Below are 15,498 nucleotides of genomic sequence, written 5' to 3' on the forward strand. Positions count from 1 at the left end.
CCCTCTAACTTTATTTATCTTGCTTTTCTTTGTATTTCTCTATTTTTCTATCTTTCTCTCTCTTCTTTTGTCTTTCATTTTTTATCTCTCTCTTTCTTCCCTTTCTATCTTTTTAATGGTTCTCTCTACTCTTTTCTCTCTTTTCTCTTTCTTTCCCCTCTCCCCTCTCCTCTCTCTTCTCCTTTTCTTTCTCTTTCTCCATTTCACTCTTCCTCACTCTTTTTTCTTTCTATCTCTCACTCTCATCTCTTCTGGTCGTTCTTTTTCTTTGTCTCTTTTTCTTTCACTCTCTCTTCATACCTCTCTTTATTTTTATCTTCCTTTCTCTTTTTATTTGTCTGTCGTTTTTCTCCTTGTCTCTGTTTCTGTCTTCTTTGTCTTTCCTCCCCTTCCCTCTTTTTCTCTTGCTTTGTCTCTTTTTCTTCTTTTTTTCTTGCCTTTTATCTTTCTCCACCTCTCTCTCTCTCTCTCTGGCTATCTTTCTTTCTCTTTTTTATTCTGCCCTCTCTCTCTTTTCTTCTTTATTTTTCCATCTTTCACCCTCTCACTCTTTTGCATTCTTTTTTTTCACTATTTTTCTCTCTTTTCTTCTCTCTTTTTCTATCCCCTTCTTTTCTCTCTCCCTCTTTCCCTTTTTTTCTCTTTCTCTATATCTTTCTCTCGGTTTTCATTTGTTTTCTCTTTTTCTCAAACTTTCTCTTTGTCTTCTTTCTCTTACTTTCTCTCTTTCTTGTTCCTTCCCTTTAACTCTTTTTCTCTCTTTCTGTGTCTCTTGCTTTTTCCCTCTCTTTCATTCTCGCATTTTGCTCAAATATTAGTGCCATTGTTTCTATGTTATTTTTTTGGTTTGAATATAAAAAAAAGATTAAATATGTAAAAGTTATATTAAAATGCTAAAGGCAATTAAAGGAGGGGTTTATTGTACACTGGATGTTTTATGACCACGCTTAAACAGAATACATTGAATTGCTTTTGATTTGATGAGATATTATAATAAAGTAGGATGATTTATTTTCACAATTAATTCCTTTAGTTTATCATACCGTATAAGTATTGGTAATATAATCATTAAAAATAACAATAAAAATGGAAAGAACCGTTTAGGAGCCAAAAGAGTCAGCTCCTGTAGTGAGCCGAGCCGAAAGAGCCGGTTCTCGAAAAAGAGCCAGATTTCTATTCCCTACCAGCGAGGCAGAAACGGCCCAATCCTGACATCCCTCGTCATGGTGGCGTGCCCTTGTCCCTTTCATTTCATTTGATTTTATTCTCTTTTATTTTGGTTTATTTTATTTTATTGATTGTGCATTTTAGCAGGCACTGCGTGCACCTTCTCGATGATCGATAGATAGAAGCAGGGGTGAGGTCGAACTTACATGTCCTTAATTGTGACAGCGGCATCGATATCGTAGAATATTCGCTTATCCTCTCTCGTTTGTCACTTCCCACACAGCTATAAAATACACCCAAAAACAACAATAATAATCATCACAAGAAGAAGAAGAAGAAGTAAAAGAAGTTGAGGAAGAAGAAGAAAAATAGTAATAATAATAACAATAATAAGAATAAGAATTTAAAAGAAGAAGAAAAAACAATAAGAAGAATAAAAATAAGAAAAACAAGACGAAGAAGAAGAAAAAGAAGGATAAGAATAAAAATAAGAAGAAGATGAAGAAGTAGAAAAGAAGAAAAATAAGGATAAGAATAAAAATAAGAAGACGAAGAAGTTGAAGAAGAAGAAGAAAAATAAGAATAATAACAAAATAAGAATAAGAATTAAAAAGAAGAAGAAGAAGAAGGTAGAAGAAGAAAATAATGATAAGAATAAAAATAAGAAGATGAAGAAGTAGAAGAAGCAGAGGAAAAATAAGGATAAGAAAAAAATAAATAAGAAGACGACGAAGAGGAAGAAAAATATGGCTAAGAATATAAATAATAATAATAATAATAAGAAGAAGAAGAAGAAAAAAAAGGCTAAGAATAGAATTAATAATAGTAAGAAGAAGAAAAATAAGGCTAAGAATAAAAATAGAAAGAAGAAGAAGAATAGGAAGTGGAATGGGAATAAAAATAAGGATAAGGATAAGAAGAATAAGAGTAATAGGAATAATAATAATAATAATGATGATAACAATAATAACAAGAAGAAGAAGAAAAAGAAGAAGAGGAAGAATAAGGATAAGAAGAAAAATAATAATAATAATAATAAGAAGAAGAAGGATAAGAAGAAAAATAAGAAGAAAAAGAAGACAAAGAAGAAGAAAAAAATGATAAATAAGGCTAAGAATAAAAATAGAAAGAAGAAGGAGAAGAATAATAACAAGAAGAATAAAAATAAGGATAGGAATAAGAATAAGAATAAGAATAAGAATAAGAATAAGAATAAGAATAAGAATAAGAATAATAAAAAGAAAAATGATAAGGATAAGGATAAGGATAAGGATAAGGATAAGGATAAGGATAAGGATAAGGATAAGGATAAGGATAAGGATAATGATAATAATAATAATAATAATAATAATAATAATGATAATAATAATAATAAGAAGAAGAAGAAGAAGCAAAAGAGGAAGAAAAAGAATGAAAATTAGAATAAGAATAAGAGTAATAATAAATTTCACAAATTCAAAGAACTAAAAAACTAAATAAAAAAAGTACATATTTTTTAATAAACAAAGGGAATCTAGGTCAAATATTTCAATATTTTTGGCTCATTATATGGAATTGTTTGCAAAGGAATTAAAACAATTTTACGTGACACGGGGTAATAACAAATGTCACATGTCAGTAATTGATAAAACTTATTTCTAGTGAATATCAGTGAATATACTGTCGGACATTATATCTATTAAAGTTCCATTTTTGAAGCGCGCGAAAAGTGTCAATAATCATTTTAAACTGAGAAATTATTGTCAACACACATAATGACACCGGCAACGTTTCCGGGCTTGGCATGGTTTGTCGAAAAAGCCCCAGCCACTAGGGAGTGTCAAAGAGCCGGATCCGGATCCGCTTGTACACGAAAGCAGGTGTTATAAATTTAATTCGTGTTTATTGTGGGTTCCTTAAAACAAAATCTATTTAAAAGCACTCCCAGAAGCCCAAGGTACAACTGTGTCCATTCACACAAAAATCGGTTTGGCTGATTCAAAGCCTATAAGCCACATACGAACACCTACACGCAAATCGGGATTTATGTATAAGTTTAGATGTATAAACAACAAACTTGCAACTAAATATGTTCAACGAAATCACATGATCAGTTGTATCAAGCATTTGGAATCATGAAAAGCGTCTTTGAGTGATTATTTGCACTCAAATGTGCAATTTTCCGAAAATAGTAATAAACGGGTGTGCTTCCAGTATTAGAAAAGGTGATTGAAAATGTCCAGATCATAATGAACATCCAATAAAATGAGTCAATGGGGAGTTGCATTGGGACTGCGGCAAACAAATCGCACTAAATCAATCCATCAGAATTATTATAGCTTTTTTTCCCTCCTCTGTGTATTTATGTCCTGAGTTCAACCCAAAATATTTTTGTTGATTATCATAATTAACTTGTTTATTGGTAAACCAGAGAATCATCGTCGAGATTTTTAATCATTTTCTATGAAAAAAACAAAAACAAAAATCCACACTCTTTGACTAATTTCTCAGAATATAAAGTGAATACCTGTCACGACCAGCGCACAGGGTGGACCCAATCGCGTAACGTTTTCTCACAGTTTTATTTAAAGAAAGAGGAAGGGCAGCGCCCGCAATCCCATGCTTGTTGGACGCGGGAAGCCAGTGGCTCTTGCAACCGGATTGTGATCCGAATACAGAAGTGGATCTTCTGTAGCGGGCGATGGCACTGTCAGGGACGGAAAAACAGGTCAATGGCTGGGACAGGAGAGCAAAAAAGTTTATTTTGTCCTGTTTAATTTCGGTTTCCAGTTTTGCTTCCGTCTATTTTCGTCCTGTTTATCATTTTCTCCAGTTTTCGTTCCCGTCTAGTTTGTCCTGTTTATTTTCTATTTCCTGTTTCATTATCCATCCTGTCTGTCCCACCCTGTCCGGTATCAGACGTAAAAACAGGTCGATGGCTGGGACAGGAGAGCAAAAACGTTTATTTTGTCCTGTTTAATTTCGGTTTCCAGATTTGTTTCCGTCTATTTTTGTCCTGTTTATTATTTTCTCCAGTTTTCGTTCCCGTCTAGTACGTCCTGTTTATTTTCGATTACCTGTTTCATTATCTATCCTGTCTGTCCCATCCTGTCCGGTATCAGACGGAAAAACAGGTCGATGGCTGGGACAGGAGAGCAAAAACGTTTATTTTGCCCTGTTTAATTTCGGTTTCCAGTTTTGTTTCCCTCTATTTTGGTCCTGTTTATCATTTTCTCCAGTTTTCTTTCCCGTCTAGTTTGTCCTGTTTATTTTCTATTTCCTGTTTCATTATCGATCCTGTCTGTCCCATCCTGTCCGGTATCAGACAGAAAAACAGGTCGATGGCTGGGACAGGAGAGCAAAAAAGTTTATTTTGTCCTGTTTAATTTCGGTTTCCAGTTTTGCTTCCGTCTATTTTTATCCTGTTTATTATTTTCTCCAGTTTTCGTTCCCGTCTAGTTTGTCCTGTTTATTTTTGATTTCCTGTTTCATGATCCATCCTGTCTGTCCCATCCTGTCCGGTATCAGACGGAAAAACAGGTCGATGGTTGAGACAGGAGAGCAAAAACGTTTATTTTGTCCTGTTTAATTTCGGTTTCCAGTTTTGTTTCCGTCCATTTTTGTCCTGTTTATTATTTTCTCCAGTTTTCGTTCCCGTCTAGTTTGTCCTGTTTATTTTCTATTTCCTGTTTCATTATCCATCCTGTCTGTCCCATCCTGTCCGGTATCAGACGGAAAAACAGGTTGATGGCTGGGACAGGAGAGCAAAAACGTTTATTTTGTCCTGTTTAATTTCGGTTTCCAGTTTTGTTTCCCTCTATTTTTGTCCTGTTTATTATTTTCTCCAGTTTTCTTTCCCGTCTAGTTTGTCCTGTTTATTTTTGATTTCCTGTTTCATGATCCATCCTGTCGGTCCCATCCTGTCCGGTATCAACCCCATCTGTTCGATATCAACTCGGGCAATTGGAATCTATCTCATCAGCCTCTGGCTTCCTACCATTTTACGCCAGACTGCTGCCTAACGTGCATGACTCCCTATTTCCCATAAAATAAAAAGCCTGTGTGAGTAATAGCACGCGTTTGGGTCCTGATCATGTTCTGGTTCATGACACTTTTAGGTTTTTAGCTTTAAGTTAGAAGTCCAAAATGTGGGGGGTCAATACTTTTGCTAAGGACTGCAGCTTTTATGAAATGAAAGAAGATTTCAATAAAGCTGCTAAGTTACAGGTAAGGCATAAACATTTAAAATTGTATGAAAAAATTTCCTTCCAGAAGTTAAACAGAGACAAGACCAGAACATGTAGGTGTGTTTGGCTGGGGATGGCTTACCGTGTGCACGGATTGAGCGAACATCCTCAAAGATTTCGGACCTCCTTTATTTGATCCAATGACCGAACGAGGATTTGTTTTTGCATCTCTTTTCGTACGATTCCTCTTTCCAAAGAAAAACTTTCTGCATTAATGATCAGTTTTAAATGCTAATGAGCTCATAAAGCCATGGATGGGGGGGGGGGGTGTTTGGGGCGGTGGGGATTTCAATATTCCCAATAGTCATCTCCTGGTAAACCAATGAGCGAAAACAGAGTGGGTTGCCACTTGTGTCAACGTGGGCGAAAGAAAAAGCCCATCCGAGCTGATGCTGCGGACCATAAACTGAGTCGGGGCAAAATAAAAGTTGAGGAAATTCAAGACTGATAAACACCTCTCAGCATAAAGGGAGAGAAAAGAAACCTAGTTGAAGTACTTTCTAGCTAAACACTGGTCTCTCACTGGTGCACCGTAGTGTATTTTTCCCTTTCAAATACTAAAAACCCTTGTGGAGCCATTTGTGACACCCTTAATCACAAAGAGTCTCAAAGAGCTACACAGACCACAGACTATTGCAAACTACAGACTATTATGACACCATCCCCTGATCTAAAACCGACATGAGGGCAAGGAAAAACTCAAAAACCTCAGTCAAGTCATGTTTATTTGTGACACCCTTAATCACAACGAGTCTCAAAGAGCTACACAGACCACAGACTATTGCAAACTACAGACTATTATGACACCATCCCCTGATCTAAAACCGACATGAGGGCAAGGAAAAACTCAAAAACCTCAGTCAAGTCAAGTCATGTTTATTTGTAACACCCTTAATCACAACGAGTCTCAAACGGCTGCACAGACCACAGACTATTGACAACTACGGACTATTGTGACACCATCTGATCCAAAACCTACATGAGGGCAAATAAAAACTCAAAAATGTCAGTCAAGTCAAGTCATGTTTATTTGTGATTCCCTTAATCACAAAGAGTCTCAAGTGGCTGCACAGGCCACAGAATACTGCAAACTACAGACTACTATGACACAATCCCCTGTTCTAAAACCGACATAAGGGCAAGGAAAAACTCAAAAATCTCAGTCAAGTCAAGTTTATTTGTGATTCCCTTAACCACAAAGAGTCTCAAAGGGCTGCACAGACCACAGAATACTGCAAACTACAGACTACTATGACACCATCCCCTGTTCTAAAACCGACATAAGGGCAAGGAAAAACTCAAAAATCTCAGTCAAGTCAAGTTTATTTGTGATTCCCTTAATCACAAAGAGTCTCAAAGGGCTGCACAGACCACAGAATACTGCAAACTACAGACTATTGTGACACCATCCCCTGATCTAAAACCGACATGAGGGCAAGGAAAAACTCAAAAGCTTCAGTCAAGTCAAGTCATGTTTATTTGTTACGTCTTTAATCACAAAGAGTCTCAAAGGGCTGCACAGACCACAGACTACTGCAAACTACAGACTATTATGACACCATCCCCTGATCTAAAACTGACATGAGGGCAAGGAAAAACTCAAAAACCTCAGCACGCGGAAGATGAAGAAACCATAAAAAGGATGACCAGGTTGAAATGGATGTAGCATTCACAAAAAAAAAACACAGGTATTGTCGACATAATGTAGGTCATTTATAAGCTATGAAATAGAAGTGTGTTTAAGCCTAGATTTAAACAGTACCACTGAGGTTGCAGATCGAATCTCAGAGGGCAGAGCATTCCACAGCACCGCTCTCGAACCTGGGGATTTCTTCTTGGCTCTTGGGATCACTAGTAGACCAGCATTTTCAGAGCGAAGGCTCCGGAAAGAAAGATTGGGGGAAATTGAATGCAACCATTGCAGTCTCGAAATAAAGGTACAGACACTGCCCTACTTATGAACGAGGTTACGGACGATGGTTCATAAGTTGAATTTGTTCGTAAGTTGCTTCAGTTTTATATTTTTTATGTTCAAGGTTTATATAAGTATGTTTAAGGCTTGTATGAGCAACCTGTATTGTTTTGTACTAAAAGATGAACATTTAATAAAGATGAATAAAGTCGAGTTTAAATTACTTTTGGAAGATGAGCTTAAAGAGTTAGGCGCCTTCCTCCTCCGGGAAGAAAGTGGGAGAAAAAAGCAATCCAACCATTTTCTCAACTGCATCAAGCTTTCTTATTTCACTTTCATTTAAAAAGAAATGGCTCGCCTCTTCTTTACACTTTACACCAACCATTGTGAATGGATGGACGAGATATTAAACAATAAAAAAGTTCTTAGCGAGCAAGAGATAGAGTGCAATGTGTTTACACACGAACTAGGAAGAGGAAGACGGATTTCTTCTTCGGGGTGGATGCTAAGTGACCTTCCTTGACTTCCTGAGCTGTGATATCATCGAGTCACACTGGCAGTCACCATCGTGGTTTACGAACTAATTACATTGGGAGGTTATAAGTACCAAGGAGTTGCATCGCTGGTTAATGTAATAAGAGTATAGCAAATAGCTAGCAATAGCGAAAAGTGGCTCCAAACACGATAACGTTCAGGAATAAACCAATGTATTGGAGTTTCTGGAGGGGCAGGGGGTGTCACGGTTGCCATGGTGCCCAATTGGTCCCGCCCGTGTGGCGCCAGCTGCGGCTCATTGACAGATTGGCTTTCCGTCCATTTAAGCTCAGTGCTCTCACTCTTCCTTTGTCAGTCCGTCAACAAACCTCTGCCCCGCAAGACGTGGGTTCTGATTCTATCATGTTTCCTGTTGGTATTTCCTTTCCGGTATTGTTCCCGTTTATTTTGTCCGGTTTATTATTCTCTCCAGTTTTCGTTCCTGTCTAGTTTGTCCTCCTCATTGTTTGATCTTATTCTTCTTTTGAATGCTAAGCTGTTTGAGATGGCTGTCTTAAAATATCACACTGTCTTCCACCTGTTCAGATCTCTCGACAACTACTGTTTATGCTTTTTTGGGGGGTGCAAAGTATACAGTGTAGTGAATATTTCAGTTAATTATGTCAGACCCAACTAGTACAGGCACCCAAAGAACAGAACTCACAGACCACAAAATAACAGGACAGGGGTTTTGAAACAATAAAACTAAGTGTTAGTGTGGATGGGAGAGGCCAGAGTCCAAGAGGGAGTCTTTCTGGATCTAACAAAGAAGTGATGAACATGGGGAGAGCATGAGGCTGGAGAAACAAGCTTCCGGAGTCTTGGAGGGAAAAAGAGACTCTGTGGAGGCACAGGCATTCAAAACTACAAATTCAGGGTGTCAATCGTGAATCAGCTTTGACTAATCACTATTGCTGATGATCAAGCACCGGTTGCTTGTCCCTAGTAGGCTGCCGTTGTCATGATTGCTGATTCGGGGCACCTGCGACTGCCCCGTTGGCGCCGACAGCCCTGAGCGCTGATTGGTTCCAAGAGGAAGCTGTCAGACCGTCTGCAAACCTATGCTTCCAGCTAGGCAAGCTTTGTACCTTCCGACATTCTCCTGCCCTGTTTTCTCCTGCTTGATACCTGTTGCCGACCTGTTTCTGTACCTGTTTCAGTCCTGCTCTTACATCTCGGCCATCGACCTGTTTTGCCCGGTTTCCTGCCTGATACCAGTTGCTGACCTCTTTTCTGGACTCGTTACTGCCCTTGCTCCTCCTTACCGGCCATCGACCTGTCTTCCTGCTGCCTAAGATTACCCTCGCTCGACACGGAAGCGCCACTTCTGCGTTCCTGCCATCAGCTACCAGTGTCCGACGATCATCGGATCGTGGAAGCAAGCACTGCTCTCTCTTTATCAATAAAACTGAGTAAAACGAACGCTATTGGGTCCTGTCTCCGTTTCTGGCTTGTGACAGCCGTCTGGATTGGAGGCGTCAGTAACAGAGTTGAGTGTGATCCCCACCACCTGTTCTGGCTGAGGGATGAGGACGAGGAACAGGGACCCCTGTCACGGCAGGTACGTGGCATAACAGATTATTTGAATAAACGTTTCATTAAACTGAAGGGACAAGACCAATATTTCAAGGTAGTTTTATCAGGAGAATGGATGAAAACCTTCACAATGAGTAATTGAAGTAGGCTTCAAATCAATTTAGGTAAAAAAATAACTCTGGTTGATAAGAGAATAGGGAAATCTACATATAAGTGGATGAAGCTAATAAAATATCAAGAGAAGAAAAACACTGTTTAGATCAGGGGATAGTGTAATAATAGTGTGGGGTTCGTAATCATCTGTGGTCTCTGCAGCTCTTTGAGACTCCTTGTGATTAAGGGCGTCCCAAATCAATATGACTTGACTTGACTTAAACCAAATTATAGAAGTTTCATAACAAGGCGACTTGGGTGATTTTGAACCATACTACTCAAAGACCCCTTTTGCACTCATTTCGACCAACTGGTCTGCAAAACTGCCACTCACGGGTATCAAGGATATTGGTGGGATTATTTTCACCCATCTTTGACAACAGAGTTAATATTCTAAAGAAAATAAACATTAAAGGTGGTTCATAGCTAATATGTGCAAGCCTACTGTCACGGTTGCCCATTGCCCTCACTTGGGCCCGCCCAATTGGCGCCAGCTGCTGCTCGTTGCCTGATTGGCTTCCCTCCTATTTAAACTCAGTGCTCTCGTTCACTCCTTGTCAGTCCGTCAACGAACCTCTGCACTTGCAAGACTTGTATTCTGACTCTGTCCGGTATCCTACTTTTGTATCCAGTATCCTGTATCGATCCTGCCGGTCTCGTCTTGTCCAGTATCTTGCTCCAGTCTCCAATATCCGGTATCGATTCCGCCTGTCTCGTCCGGTATCTTGCTCCAGTCTCCAGTATCCGGTGTCGATCCCGTCTGTCTTGTCCTGTCCGGTATTTTGCGCCACTCTCCAGTATCCAGTATCGATCCCCTCTGTCCCGTCCTGTCCAGTATCTTGCTCCATTATCCGGCATCGATTCAGTCTGTTCTGCCCTGTTCGGTATCTTGCTCGTGAATCCAGTATCCAGTATCGATCCCGTCTGTCCCGTCCTGTCTGGCTATCTTGTTGTTGCATTGAGGATCGATCCCACCTGTCTCATGCTGTCCGGTATCTTGCTCCAGTATCTGGTATTGATTCTGTCTGTCCTGCTCCGTCCGGTATCTTGCTGTTGTATCCAGTGTCGATCCCGTCTGTGCCGTCCTGTCCGCTATCTTGCTCCACTCTCCAGTATCCAGTATCGATCCCCTCTGTCCCGTCCTGTCCAGTATCTTGCTCCATTATCCGGCATCGATTCAGTCTGTTCTGCCCTGTTCGGTATCTTGCTCGTGAATCCAGTATCCAGTATCGATCCCGTCTGTCCCGTCCTGTCTGGCTATCTTGTTGTTGCATTGAGGATCGATCCCATCTGTCCCGTCCTGTCCGGTATCTTGCTCGTGTATCCAGTACTTCGCTCTTCGGTTATGGCGGGTTCACGCCTTCGCCGATTCTTAAGAATCGATTTGGTCTTCATTGTCATTAACATCATTGTCATCATGAATATCTTCAGCAGGGACAGATTAAGGAGGGCTCTCTGTTTGGGTGTGTGTGAATCATGATTACCGATGTGAATCACCTGTGCCCGCTCTTTTGGCGCCCACCGCCGCGTTTTTTGACCCTGACTCTCGCCTGTCCCATTTTTGCTCCCGTTTGTCTCCGGCTACGACCTGTTTGGATCCTGACCACGTCTACTCTCCCCTCCCGGCTTACGACACTTTTTTGTTCCCGACCACGTCTACTCTCCCGTTCTGGCTTACGACTCGTTTCTGACCTCGACCACGTCTCGCTCTCCCAATCCCGGCTACCGACCAGTTTTCCGCCTCTGATCGGTCCGAGTCTGAGTACGAGAGCGACTTGCTTCCCGCGCCCGGTGGACACCAGATTGTGGGCGCAGCCCTTTCTCTCTCTTTCAATAAAATTTGTGATAAACGTCACGCAAGTGGGTACTGTTTCCGTTCTGGTCCTGACAGGTGTGACTAAATGCGTGACTCTGATAGGCTTGATGTAAGTTGCCTCTGTAAACAGACCAGGAAGGACCTCGACCCATTTTAGTGGCTCGTTACGCCAAATAGCGTCGCACCTTTAATGTATTTCACTTTTCGCGTCTGGTTCTGGTCCCGAAAATCGCAAAAACCGAGGGATCTCTGTAAACCTGATCCATCCACTAACTCCGACGCAGCCTTCCAAACTTCCTAAGCTAATGCAATGACATACTGACACATCACATCTGGGGACATACCCAAGGTAAATTGATGCAGAGTTATTCATCTTCTGGGTCAAAGTGGGAAAGCCCTCAGGAAAAGCCAGATCCGACAACAGTCAAGAGAAATGGGGGTAAAGAGAAAACGAGAAACTGAGTTCATTAAAAAAAAGTTAGTTGACATACAGAATATGAGAATGGGTGGCATTTAACAAATAAAAATTGTTCATATGAAAAAAATGGAGTCCTCTGAAAATTACAGTATGTCCGCAGAGACGTGGCCTGTGGTGTGTTGTGTTCCATAGAGCGTAAAAACAGGTGTGTATTCAAGCAAAACCCTTCTCGGTTTCACTGTCACTACATGTGTGAGCAGAGGTGGGCAGAGTAGCCAAAAATTGTACTCAAGTTAAAGTACTTTTACTTCAGAATTATGACTTAAAAGTAGTCATCCAAACAGCTACTTGAATAAAAGATTGCTGAGTAGTGTCTTATTGATTGATTTAATTTTAAACGACTCAATCAGATCATTAAATCATCTAAATCCATCCAATCAACAATAAATTGAATTATAGATAGAAATAGATTAAAACAATAAAGTTAAATTCAAGTACTTTAATAAGAAGTACAATCAATCAAAGAAAGAAATTAAGAACAAGTAGCACTTTGTAAGGGCCAAGTACTTTTTTAACAGGCTCTGTAGGCAAGCTGGACTGGTTGGTTGGTTGGTTGGTTGGTTGGTTGGTTGGTTGGTTGGTTGGCTGGCTGGCTGGCTGGTTGGTTGGTTGGTTGGTTGGTTGGTTGGTTGGTTGGTTGGTTGGTTGGTTGGTTGGTTGGTTGGTTGGTTGGTTGGTTGGCTGGTTGGTTGGTTGGTTGGTTGGTTGGTTGGTCTGTCGGTTGGTTGGTCTGGTTGGTTGGTTGGCTGGCTGGCTGGTTGGTTGGTTGGTTGGTTGGTTGGTTGGTTGGTTGGTTGGTTGGTTGGCTGGCTGGCTGGCTGGCTGGCTGGCTGGCTGGCTGGTTGGTTGGTTGGTTGGTTGGTTGGTTGGTTGGTTGGTTGGTTGGTTGGTTGGTTGGTTGGTTGGTTGGTTGGCTGGTTGGCTGGCTGGCTGGCTGGCTGGCTGGCTGGCTGGCTGGTTGGCTGGCTGGCTGGCTGGCTGGCTGGCTGGCTGGCTGGCTGGCTGACTGGTTGGTTGGTTGGTTGGTTGGTTGGTCGGTTGGTCGGTTGGTCGGTTGGTCGGTTGGTCGGTCGGTTGGTTGGTTGGTAGGTCGGTTGGTTGGTCGGTTGGTCGGTTGGTCGGTTGGTCGGTTGGTCGGTTGGTCGGTCGGTCGGTTGGTTGGTTGGTTGGCTGGGTGGTTAGTTGGTTGATTGGTTGGTTAGTGGGTTGGTTAGTTGGGTGGTTGGGTGGTTGGTTGGTTGGTTGGTTTGTTGGATCCCTTGACCACTGGTGTTGTAGGGGCATCATTTCCTGTGGTGCGTCTTGGGCAAGTACAGGCAGGTGGCACCCATCCTTCTCCAGGCAGAAAAACAAGCTAACCTACGGGACGGCAACCCAAAATGTTGAAAAAGCCACATTGGGCCCAAAAAAGTAATACTACAAAAATACAACAGATATACAAAGAGCTAACAGAGGAAATACTACAGTAACACAAATGCAAAAATTTTACAAAAACTACTACTAAAATACAACCACCACAATACTACAGGGTTCGGTAGCTCCAACAAGGTTAAGAACCACTGTGATGGATACTAAATGGTTTTTACAACTGACATCAATTTTAAGACAAACACAAAGAAATTTCCAAAAACGGCCATTTAGCAACCAATTTTAGCCGTTTTTAAAAAGTTCATTAATACTTGCTAAAGTCTGGTGTTAAGAAGCATGTAACAGTCTACTACCTGGTAACATAGACACACAAGTCCATAAAAGTGAAAGTGAAAAATGTTTATACGTCTATCTAGACTGTTCAAGTATCAGGGGTGCAGTACATCTAAGTTGTTTTGCTAATAAAACTAGTTTAATTAACCAATTTGGCCCCGTGAGTCTAATTGGGTGGAAAAGGAGGACGGTTAAGACGTCAATCAGAAACAATAAAAAATACAAGTGAAAACATTACAATCCCTAAAATATAATTCCCGTGGTCTCAATCCAACATTAATGTAAAACCAATGTTTTCCTAAGTATTTTCAATCAACCAAATGATCAGGGTTGGGTAGGGTTACTTTAACTGGATTACTTTCAATTACTTGTGGACTACTCCAATACCAAATATGCTAATAAAAGACAAAAGAAACTAAATATGAGTAAAATTACTAAATTTTGTGCAGGTTTGGGCAGTAACGGAATACATGGAACGGCGAAAATGATGTTGGCAAGCTGTTTGGATTTATTTTCATTTTCTTTCTGTCGCATTTGATGTTAGTTTTGCCGGAGATCAAAGAGATCAAAGCCAGGAGAGAAAGCTTACCTCGTGTTGTGAGTCATAATTGTATTCATATTTAGTTTCTTTGGTCTTTTATTAGCATATTTGGTATTGGAGTAATCCAAAAGTAATTGAAAGTAATCCAGTTAAAGTAACCCTACCCAACCCTGCAAATGAAAATGAAAGATTTGTAGGGAAAATACAATCACAATATATGTTTAACCAGACCGCTTAAACGCCCAATTTGCACCAATTTACACCATCTGGTCTGCTATGGCTTGGCTTGAAGCATGGAAGACTTGCTTTGGTTTTTATCCATGAGAAGGCTGCTTGGAACAGCACAGTTCAGCAGAGGTAATAGTTCTCGAAGATGAACAACCCTTAGAGATAAGATCGGGCCTAGAACAATCCAGCCTGCCCTGAACGGGGCCAGCAGGTATTAAAGCCCGAACTAACCCGAGCCCAACCAATAACCTGGATTTACCGAGCAGAGTTCAGCAGAGGTATTAGTTCTCGAAAATGAACAACCCTGAGAGATAAGATCAGGCCTATAACAATCCAGCCTGACCTAAACCGGGCCAGCAGGTATTAAAGCCCAAACTAACCTGAGCCCAACTAATAACCTGGATTTACCGAGCAGAGTTCAGCAGAGGTAATAGTTCTCGAAGATGAACAACCCTGAGAGATAAGGCCTATAACAATACAGCCTGACCCAAACCGGCCCAGCACAGTATTAAAGCTGGGCCAGTTTAGTATTAAAGCCCGAACTAACCCGAGCCCAACCAATAACCTGAATTTACAGAGCCCGAGGCAGTTTCGGAATTTCATATATTTTATTTTTACACACAGGAAGAGGTGGGGGGATAATGGCCGACTGACCCCCTCTCCCCCTTGGTCGTCCCCTTCTCTGGGTCCGATGTGTGCTTTGGAACCCGCCTTTGACGGGGGCTTTGTTGTGTGAGAGGGGGGACGGAATCCATGGCGTGAATCCTCCACCGCAAAACGCACCCAGCCAATACTTTATAAACATTTACATCTTTTTGACGTCTTTACAACCATGTCAGAGGATTTTGGGAAGCTAAAAAGGTTTGGACCTGGTTGGCGTTTGGATGGGAGACCGCCTTGGAATTCCATTTGCTGTAAATCAGTCATTTGGTGCGCGCTCTGCTGCGACAGCACAGACTGCACCCCATGGTACAGTGGGTAGAAATGAATTTTCCTAAGGGGACTTCATACATAAAAATATAAATAAATAAGTCAAATCATATTTCCGTGTCTGTTGAAGTTCATCTCTTCTTATCGCATTAGCTACACCGCTTATCCTCAGTAGGGTCGCGGGGGTGCCGGAGCCCATCCCAGCAATCATCGGGCAGTGGGCTGGGGACACCCTGAACTGCTTGCCAGCCAATCGCAGGGCACACAGGGACAGAC

General features: G+C 41.1%; 1 protein-coding gene across 1 annotated transcript in view; it reads right to left on the minus strand.

The window, feature by feature from the left end:
- The window catches only part of LOC148360754 (teneurin-3-like), a 37,051-nt gene extending 35,577 nt beyond the window's left edge, over window positions 1–1,474 (minus strand). The window contains exon 1 of the mRNA XM_088342909.1: window positions 1,374–1,474. The gene's annotated coding sequence lies outside the window, so the exon portion shown is untranslated. The remainder of the gene's footprint in view (window positions 1–1,373) is intronic.
- Window positions 1,475–15,498: the final 14,024 nt, after the last annotated feature.

This window comes from Urocampus carinirostris, chromosome 8, assembly GCF_059441175.1.
Source record: "Urocampus carinirostris isolate Australia breed hairy pipefish chromosome 8, RoL_Ucar_1.0, whole genome shotgun sequence".
In the NCBI taxonomy this organism is placed as follows: Eukaryota; Metazoa; Chordata; class Actinopteri; order Syngnathiformes; family Syngnathidae; genus Urocampus; species Urocampus carinirostris.